This window comes from Cryptomeria japonica, chromosome 4 (assembly GCF_030272615.1).
Source record: "Cryptomeria japonica chromosome 4, Sugi_1.0, whole genome shotgun sequence".
NCBI classification, from domain to species: Eukaryota; Viridiplantae; Streptophyta; class Pinopsida; order Cupressales; family Cupressaceae; genus Cryptomeria; species Cryptomeria japonica.
In genome coordinates this window covers 605,782,804-605,791,862 of record NC_081408.1, presented here as the reverse complement: position 1 = coordinate 605,791,862, position 9,059 = coordinate 605,782,804, and positions in this window count along the sequence as shown.

Genomic DNA, 9,059 nt, shown 5'->3' with positions numbered 1-9,059 from the left:
ATGAAGGAAACTTCAAAGAACTAGAAGATTATGAAGGATTTGTCTATGTTCAACCGAGAAGTCCTACTGAGAAGACTGTTGAAGAAAATGAAGAGAATATCCAGTTACCGAGTGATGAAGAAGATCATACAGAGCCTACTGAGCCTGTATTAGCCAAGTATGTCAGAAGGAATCATGCACCAAGTCAGATTATAGGAGATAAGAATGATCCAGTGATGACAAGGAACAAACTAAGACAGAACACATGTCTAATATCTGAATTTGAACCGAGAATAGTGAAAGAGGCATTTAACAGTGAAGATTGGATAAATGCTATGACAGAAGAGATTGATCAAATCAAGAAGAATGACACATGGACATTGGTCCCAAGACCGAAGGACAAAAATGTAATCGGTACAAAGTGGATCTTCAGAAACAAGCTAAATGAAAAAGGTGAGGTCATTCGGAATAAAGCAAGACTAGTTTGCAAAGGTTATGCCCAAGAAGAAGGAATCGATTATGGTGAGACTTTTGCACCTGTGGCAAGACTTGAAGGAGTAAGAACATTGTTGGCATATGCTGCTTACAAGAATTTCAAGGTATATCAAATGGATTTCAAATCTGCATTTCTGAATGGTATATTAGAAGAAGAAGTTTTTATTGAACAACTTGAAGAATTTGTTGAAGGAGAAAATAATGATCAGGTATGTAAATTGAACAAGCTTTATATGGTCTGAAACAAGCACCTAGAGCATGGTATGAGAGATTGCACTCATATTTGATCAAAATTGGTTTTATAAGAACAAGTGAAAACATCAATATGTACATGAAGAATGATGAAAATGGAATACTGATCTCAGCCATATTTGTTGATGATATTATCTTTAGTGGAAATGACTCTCTATGCAAGAACTTTGGAAATGAAATGAGTAAAGAATTTGAGATGTCATTAATCGATGAGATAAAATATTTTATAGGTCTACAGATACTACAAATGAAAGATGAGATTTTCATTACCCAATCCAAGTACATAAAGGAAATCTTGAAGAAATTTGGAATGGAGGATTCAAAACCAATAAGTACTCCTATGACTACCAACTGTAAACTATCAAATAATGATGAATCTGCATCTATTGAAAAGACATTTTACCAATCTATGATTGGAAAGTTGCAATATGTTGTTCACAACATGCTAGATATAGCACATGCAGTAGGTATTGTTGCAAGATTTTCTGCAGATCCTAAGGAAACACACATGACGACAATCAAAAGAATTTTCAGATACTTAAAAGGCACTGAAGATTATGGCTTAGTATATCGGAAAGGAAATGTTTTTGATTTAAAAGTTTATACTGATGCTGCTTGGGCAGGCAACATTGATGACAGGAAAAACACAAGTGGAGGAGCTTTCTTTTTAGGAGAAAGACTAGTGAGTTGGCTTAGCAAGAAACAAGGATGTGTTTCTCAGTCAACAACAAAAGCTGAATATGTTGCTACAGCACTGAATTGCACCAATATAGCATGGATCAAACAACTGTTGGAAGGTATAAATGAGCAAGTTATCGAGCCAGTAACTATATTCTATGATAACACTAGTGCCATTAACATTTCAAAGAATCCTGTTATGCACTCTAAGACAAAGCACATCTCTATCAAATATCATTATCTTAGAGAAGAAGTTCAAGAGAAGAAAGTGGTTTTGGAGTACGTTAGCACAAAGGAACAAATTGCAGACATCTTCACCAAGCCACTGCCAAAGGACACTTTTGAGTATCTCAGAAGTCAGTTAGGGGTCCTACCCCTATCTTCCATTCACTGACCGAGTTCGGTGAAAGCATCAATTCGATGACTCTACAAAATATCTTTTAGGAGTTGATACTGATTTACACACTTTAAGAGGTTTTCTAAAGGTGTGCAGGAAACAATAAACAGGGAACAGGAATTGAAGACAAAATGCTCTGACCGAGACTGAATTGATACATAAAAACATGGAATTAACTTTTCAGAGGAAGAAATTATGGTTTTAGTTCTTTTCATTTTTGGCATTGTTGTCAAAGGGGGAGAAGACTAATGTATGGGGGAGAAGTCTACTGACCGAAGGAGAAGACTACATTTCAGAACCGGGAAGAAGACTAATGACAGAGGGAGGCATTTCAGAATTTCACAGCAATCTGAATCCGAATCAATAAAGTCAAATCAATTGGTTTTGCCATCAATGCCAAAGGGGGAGATTGTTGGCATTATAACAGACAAGAAGAAGGTTGGCATTCCAATTACAATGAGAGATTGTTGGCATTTCAATAAGGATATTGAGAAGGTTGTTGATGACTATGGATATAACTGATTAAGGATGATTACTATCTTAATATTATTATTTTGTCATTGATGTCAAGAAATTGATTTTCTAATTCAATATGATGTTGCCATATCTTAAGAAGTATGATTTGATGAGTATAAAGATATCGGTAAAGACACAGAAATAATATTATGAATAAGGGGATAAGTTATTCAATGGGCAACTATTACTGAGTTAGACAATGATTAGATCATGATGTTTAGATTATTTTGATATCCTACATATGCTATTGTTTGAAAGGTTAATACTATACTATGTTACCAAGCAAAGAACCTAGTCGGTAAACCCTAAGGAACCTAGTCGATAAACCCTAAGGTTATCGCTATCAGTTAATGAAGGCAGAATGTCTATTGAGTGAAGTTTAGTATTTACCTAGTTACAACCGAGCTATAACAGAATGCATTAAATGTTTATATGTGATATTTAATGAAGGAAGTTGATGAGCTAGAGCGGATTAAATGATTGGTAAGCAGTGTATGAAGATTGTTAAAGAATCTACGGTAAAGAAAGATCGATAGGAAGATCTACAGTTTAGATTGAATTGCAATACCCTAACACAAGTTCCAAGGTGAAAATGCAAGTTCCAAGGCGGGGTAAAACATTTTCAGATCGAAGGATACATTGAACCTGGACAAGATTGAAGATCTGATGGCTATGATTGATCATGGGAAATGTGATCAAGGAGATTAAGCGGTTGGAAGATTGTTTATAAATAGGAAACTATTGATAAACAATGTATGCAGGCAAGTGTATGCACAGGGATGCTACATAGTGTTTACCGAACATAGAAGCTTGAAGACCTGTTTTGATAACAGAGTATAAAGCCCAGCAGAGGGACAAGATAAGTCCTATGAATTGATTGTATTGAGCAAATAAGAATCTACCTCAACATTTTTAGATGTGAAGTTGCAGACATATTTTTATTACTGTTATTTTGAGAAGTAGCAGAAAATCTCTTAACTGAGTGGACTTAACAGTCTTATTTGTAAAATCCTCTAGCAAGGTGACATTCTTATTGAGTGTTTGAAATCCTTTAACAAGGTCACTTCTAACAAGGTGAAGATCCTAACAGATCTAAGGGAAATCCCTTAACCGGATCACATCTAGCAATGTGTTTGTAATCTTTAACAGTATTTGCTTTTAACCGAGCATACTCTAGAAGAGTATATTTCTTAGTGGGTCCAAAATCCCACAGTGGTTTTTCCCTATTTGGGTTTCCACGTTAAATTTGGTGTTATATGTTTGTGATCTTATCTATTTATGGGTCTGCATGCATTACTGTTTTTCTGATAAGGTTACCAAGGTTGAATCTGTTGTTTTTATTGAAGATTAAGTTTGAATGATTCACCCCCCCTCTCATATTGTTAGCTTGGCATCTGTACTAATCATATTTAGTATCAGAACTATCACAACTATCAACCCACCTATCTTCACAAAGAATTCTTTAAGAGGCCCATTTCTAAGGTGGTTCATCTGCACACTGTATACCTGAGCTAATGATTTGAAATTAATAGGTTCTAGAAAATTAGTAAACTCATTAAGCCCAAAAGCATTTCTGAACTCCTCATTATGGATTTCAATGAGGGCTTTCCCATTTATATCGCTAATGCTCCTTGTGACTGGATCATAATTATGTGCAATCTGAGTTAGGATATCCATATCCATGAATACTCCTGGAACTACCAATTTTCCCACATCTAACTCCCAGATGTTGTTCATTGGGGCTGGGGAATTTCTCATGCCAAATCCAACTTTGAACAACCCCAACCCAGATAACCCAGTTTGTGGGTCTCTCAACCAATTACCCTTATCAAATAACCCCTCTCCTATTTTCAAGCGAGGAGCTCTTGGCACTAGTTCTTTTACCTTTGATGCCAGATTAGCTGACAATGTCAATTGTTCAAGAAAATCATCACAAATGGCCCTATCTTGGTAATTAACTTTTCCTAAGAATTCTCTCTTAGGTGCCATCTTTAAATATGCAAGCAATTTAACTATTACCCCCAACTGGTTCTGTGACAGATCAAGACCTCAATTAAAACACACTGCTAAGAAATTGCCAAACAAGAGTACAAGAAAACCTATTTTTAGCTTGAAGAAATCCGCTCTGCAACTGAATAAGTTTGCTCTGTATTTGAAGAAAATAGCTCTGCAACCGCTTTCTCTGCAACAATTCTTTAGAATGATATTTTCATTCAATTGATATGAGATCATATACGGTACTCAAGCCCTTAATTGCGACATTGATACCGCATGCTTCGACCGTCTCTTCAGAATTGAATTCATGAGAGAATTCAAAATTTTCGCTCCGACGGGTCACAACATGCCTGCACATTTATCCTTTTCGCTGTTTCGCTATTTTGCAGAGCATAACCTTCGAGCAATTTCGTCAAATGAAATCATGCCAACCATCTGATCAAATGAAACTTGATCGATCTTTACACTAACTTAACAGCTTTGCCTTAGCACCGGGCCCTACCTCCTTTTCGCCATTTCACGGGCTTTATCCTCTGAGAACTTTTCTTTCACGAAGCTGCGCCAGGCATTAGATGGAACTTTAACTGCTCAGCGTTTAACTCTTACTGGGACCGTCAGCTTCTTCACTAACCGCGCCTCTGTCTTGACCGCTAACGGTCTTTCGCTATTTCGCATAGCTTAAACCGCTTTCAACTTTGGGCCATGAAATGACGCGAAGCATTGGATCAAATCAGAGATGACTATCCTTTAGGTGAGACCTTTATGCTTGCTTCACATACGCCACTCTTTCATTGGTTACCAAATACCACGTGGCATTCAACCATTAGCTTTGGAAAACTCTTCAAGTTTAGTTCAAAGTTAGCCACGTGTCTTTCCCTTATAACCACCGGTTACACCTTGGCGGGCCCTCAATTTCTTCTAAAACCACGTGTCAATCAACACGTCACCATCTAGCATTACACCTGGACGAACCTTCTCTTCCTTTCGCTATTTCATGAAGCATATCCCTCAGTTGGTTCGCAGCCACGAAACAATGCGAGCCCTTGGATTGAATCGGAGTTGATCCCCTTTTAACTTCATGCTTTATCTGTCCTTGGGGCCCCAAAACCTTTTCCCTGTTTTGCTCATTTTAAAACATGAGCATTTTACCTTTGTGAACTCACGCGGACCACTTGATTTAAACTGACTTGCTCGATGCTTAACAACATAATTGAATTTAGCAGACGTGGGCCCTCTGACTTCAACTCCATCCACTTGGCATCTAGTCATTCCCGAACTGACATGTCAACCTTTCATTCACTGAGAGAAAACATCGGATTCCACCTCATCCTTGCCACCTGTATCTGCTAGGTCACTTCTTATCCCGCGACATGACTCACCTCTGGGACCTACCTTTTAATCTTTAGATCCAACTTGTTGACTATTTTGACCTGCTGCCATGTGCCATCATCTTACTCGCCATCTCGACCAACTGGACTTCCTGCTTGGGGCACCATGTCATTTCGCTACTTTGCGAAAACTAACTGTCTAGCACCTTCCTCCTGCGAAGCTGCGCTAACCGTCAGATCAAATGAGACTTGCGCATATGTTATGCTCTTATTAAAACTCCCTTTTCGTGGGCCGAAAAACCTTTTCGCTACTTCGCAGGGCATAACACGTGAGCATCTATCAGCCATGAAACAACGCGAATCATCGATCTCTCTTGAACCTATTCACGTTTTAGCCATTTGAAAAGTCTTCGCTGCAAGGTCCCACCAATCCTTTTCGCCATTTCATGAAAGGTATTTCACTTGCTAGTTTCGGTTGTGAACTAACACCAGCCGTTAGATCTTGAACAAGATGGAGCCCTTTTAAATCGGACCAAATGCACACCATTGAGCACGCTTTTCCCTTTCACCATTTCGCAAGTCTTAAAACACGCACAACTTCGCCTAACAAAATAGCGAAAACCATAGATCCATCTGAGAGCTGCGTGCAACTTACTGGGCCCGACAACATTAGGAAGAAAAGACATAAGGCATAAATTTTTACGATTAATTCAACGACCGCCTAGGTAAATGACAAGGGGAGATACCTCATACGACCCCATGACCCATTACTTAAGTGAATAAAGTAATGAAGGAATAGAAACCAGAGGGTTTTTTTTAATTGAACATTGAGCAATTTAAAATTGAAACCCTAAACCCTTAAGACCTAACACAGACTTGAAGCAATTGATAGTGTGTCTGACTCAAAATTTCAAAAACTTAGCCAATTATGGGAAAAGAAAACCCATTATTCAAACAGTGATAACAAGCACCACTGTAATTATCAGACCCATGTAAGTTTCATTAATTACAAGCCAATGCAATCAAAATAAAAAAAGAAAAAGACAATATCAAAAGATCCAAAGCATGATCAGGAAAAGAAATATCCAAAAAAAAAGAAAAAAATCAAATATCAAAAGCTTGGCTATGGGAAAATGCGAGTAACTCCATCGGGGCTATGGATGCCTGGCTGGTAATAGAGCAATATTTGTGATATTACAACGATAACCTCATTGGAGCTATGGATTCTTGATAGCAGTGAGGCTCTATCCAAGATGCTTTTGAAGTCAAGGTAACTCATGTAGCTAGCCACGTTGGATTCTGAAGATTACAATGATCATATGAGCCAGAATGAACCCAATTGCACACACATGGGTAATCAAAGACTAAGTACCTTGATCCAATTTGGGATTCTTCTTCCCTTTTGAGTCTAATTCCTAGTTTCTAGATATGTTTGGTTGAATTTATCAGAGGTTCTAAGTGTGGGTTGGGTCTCTATCTTTGAAAAGTTCAGGAACACTTATTCAGGTGGTGCTAAATACTGTGACAATCTTACATATCACCTCTTTACAAATAGAGACTTCTATACTTGGGGTCAAAGTTTCATCCACTCTATTCTTCATACCACATCTCCCATTATCCTTCCTCTAGTATCCATCACCCTATCTAAATTCATCCAGTGCTATCTACGATCTTGCTTCATGCTAATCTATACCATCTATCCTAACTATTCATTTCTTCCATCATCTATCACTATCTATGATCTTTTTTCTCCTATCCATATCCTATCTCCATCCATATCCCCCTTTTCCATCCTTGATCTTGATCAAAACTAAGGACAAAAACATGATTTCAAAAAATATCTTGATGTGTCTCCTCATAAGATACCTCCATCTTTCACCCATTCATCTTTAGCTCAACAATTCATCCATTACTTGTCTTTCTATACATTGGGGAAACCAAATACATCTTTCTTCTAATCCAAAAAACTCAAAAAATAAAAAATGTCCAAAAACTAAAAAAAAAAGAACAAAATTGAAAATCAAAGCATGAGCGCATGACCCTTCCATCAAATCAACAATAGGAAAACTATCAAAGTTTGCAATCAAACTAAATCAATCATCAATTATCAAATCCATTAAATCAAATTGAAGCAACTTAAGCTATCAAATCATTTAAAAAAAACCTATCAATCATAGTTTTCTATCAATCACTGAGTTCAATCAAAACTCTGCTAAGCTCTTGCATTAGAAACTAAATCGGTTTCTTAGAGCCAATCAAATCAATCAATCAATCAATCAATCAAGCAATCAATCAAACTGAATCAATCATCAATTATCAAATCTATCAAATCAAATTGAAGCAACTTAAGCTATCAAATCATTTAAAAAAAACCTATCAATCATGATTTTCTATCAATCACTGAGTTCAATCAAAACTCTGCTAAGCTCTTGCATTAGAAACTAAATCGGTTTCTTAGAGCCAATCAAATCAATCAATCAATCAATCAAGCAATCAAACTGAATCAATCATCAATTATCAAATCTATCAAATCAAATTGAAGCAACTTAAGCTATCAAATCATTTAAAAAAAAACCTATCAATCATGGTTTTCTATCAATCATTGAGTTCAATCAAAACTCTGCTAAGCTCTTGCATTAGAAACTAAATCGGTTTCTTAGAGCCAATCAAATGAATCAATGAATCAATCAAGCAATCAAACTGAATCAATCATCAATTATCAAATTTATCAAATCAAATTGAATCAACTTAAGCTATCAAATCATTTTTAAAAAAAACCTATCAATCATGGTTTTCTATCAATCACTGAGGTCAATCAAAACTTTGCTAAGCTCTTGCATTAGAAACTAAATTGGTTTCTTAGAGCCAATCAAATCAATCAATCAACCAAATCAATCAAGCAATCAAATCAAGCAATCAAATCAATCAATCAAATCAATCAATCAATCAATCAAGTAATCAGATCAATCAATCAAATCAATCTATCCAACAACATCAATCAATCGATCAATCAAATCAATCAATCAAGTCCTTATTTCATCATACATGTGCATCAAACACATTAAATCTAATCATCAAAGTGATTTTTAGCTTTTGCACTTATCAAATACTACAATCAAATTGATCACATGTCTTGTTAATCAATTCATCACTCTAAATCTATCAACATCAACTTGTCTTATACAGGGATAGGTACACTCGAAACCAAACAGATCAATCTTACAGGAGGTACTCACTCTTTGAAACCAAACATTCTTATCAATCAATTGAACAAATCAAAACAATGACATAGATTAGTATGACTGCTAGATTTTGTTATGGGTAGTCTTATCTTTATCAATTGATGGCACGACATGTTTCATCTCTCAAAAATCAGGAAAGACAAAAAAATCAGAAAAATAAATCAAAATGTGCAATAA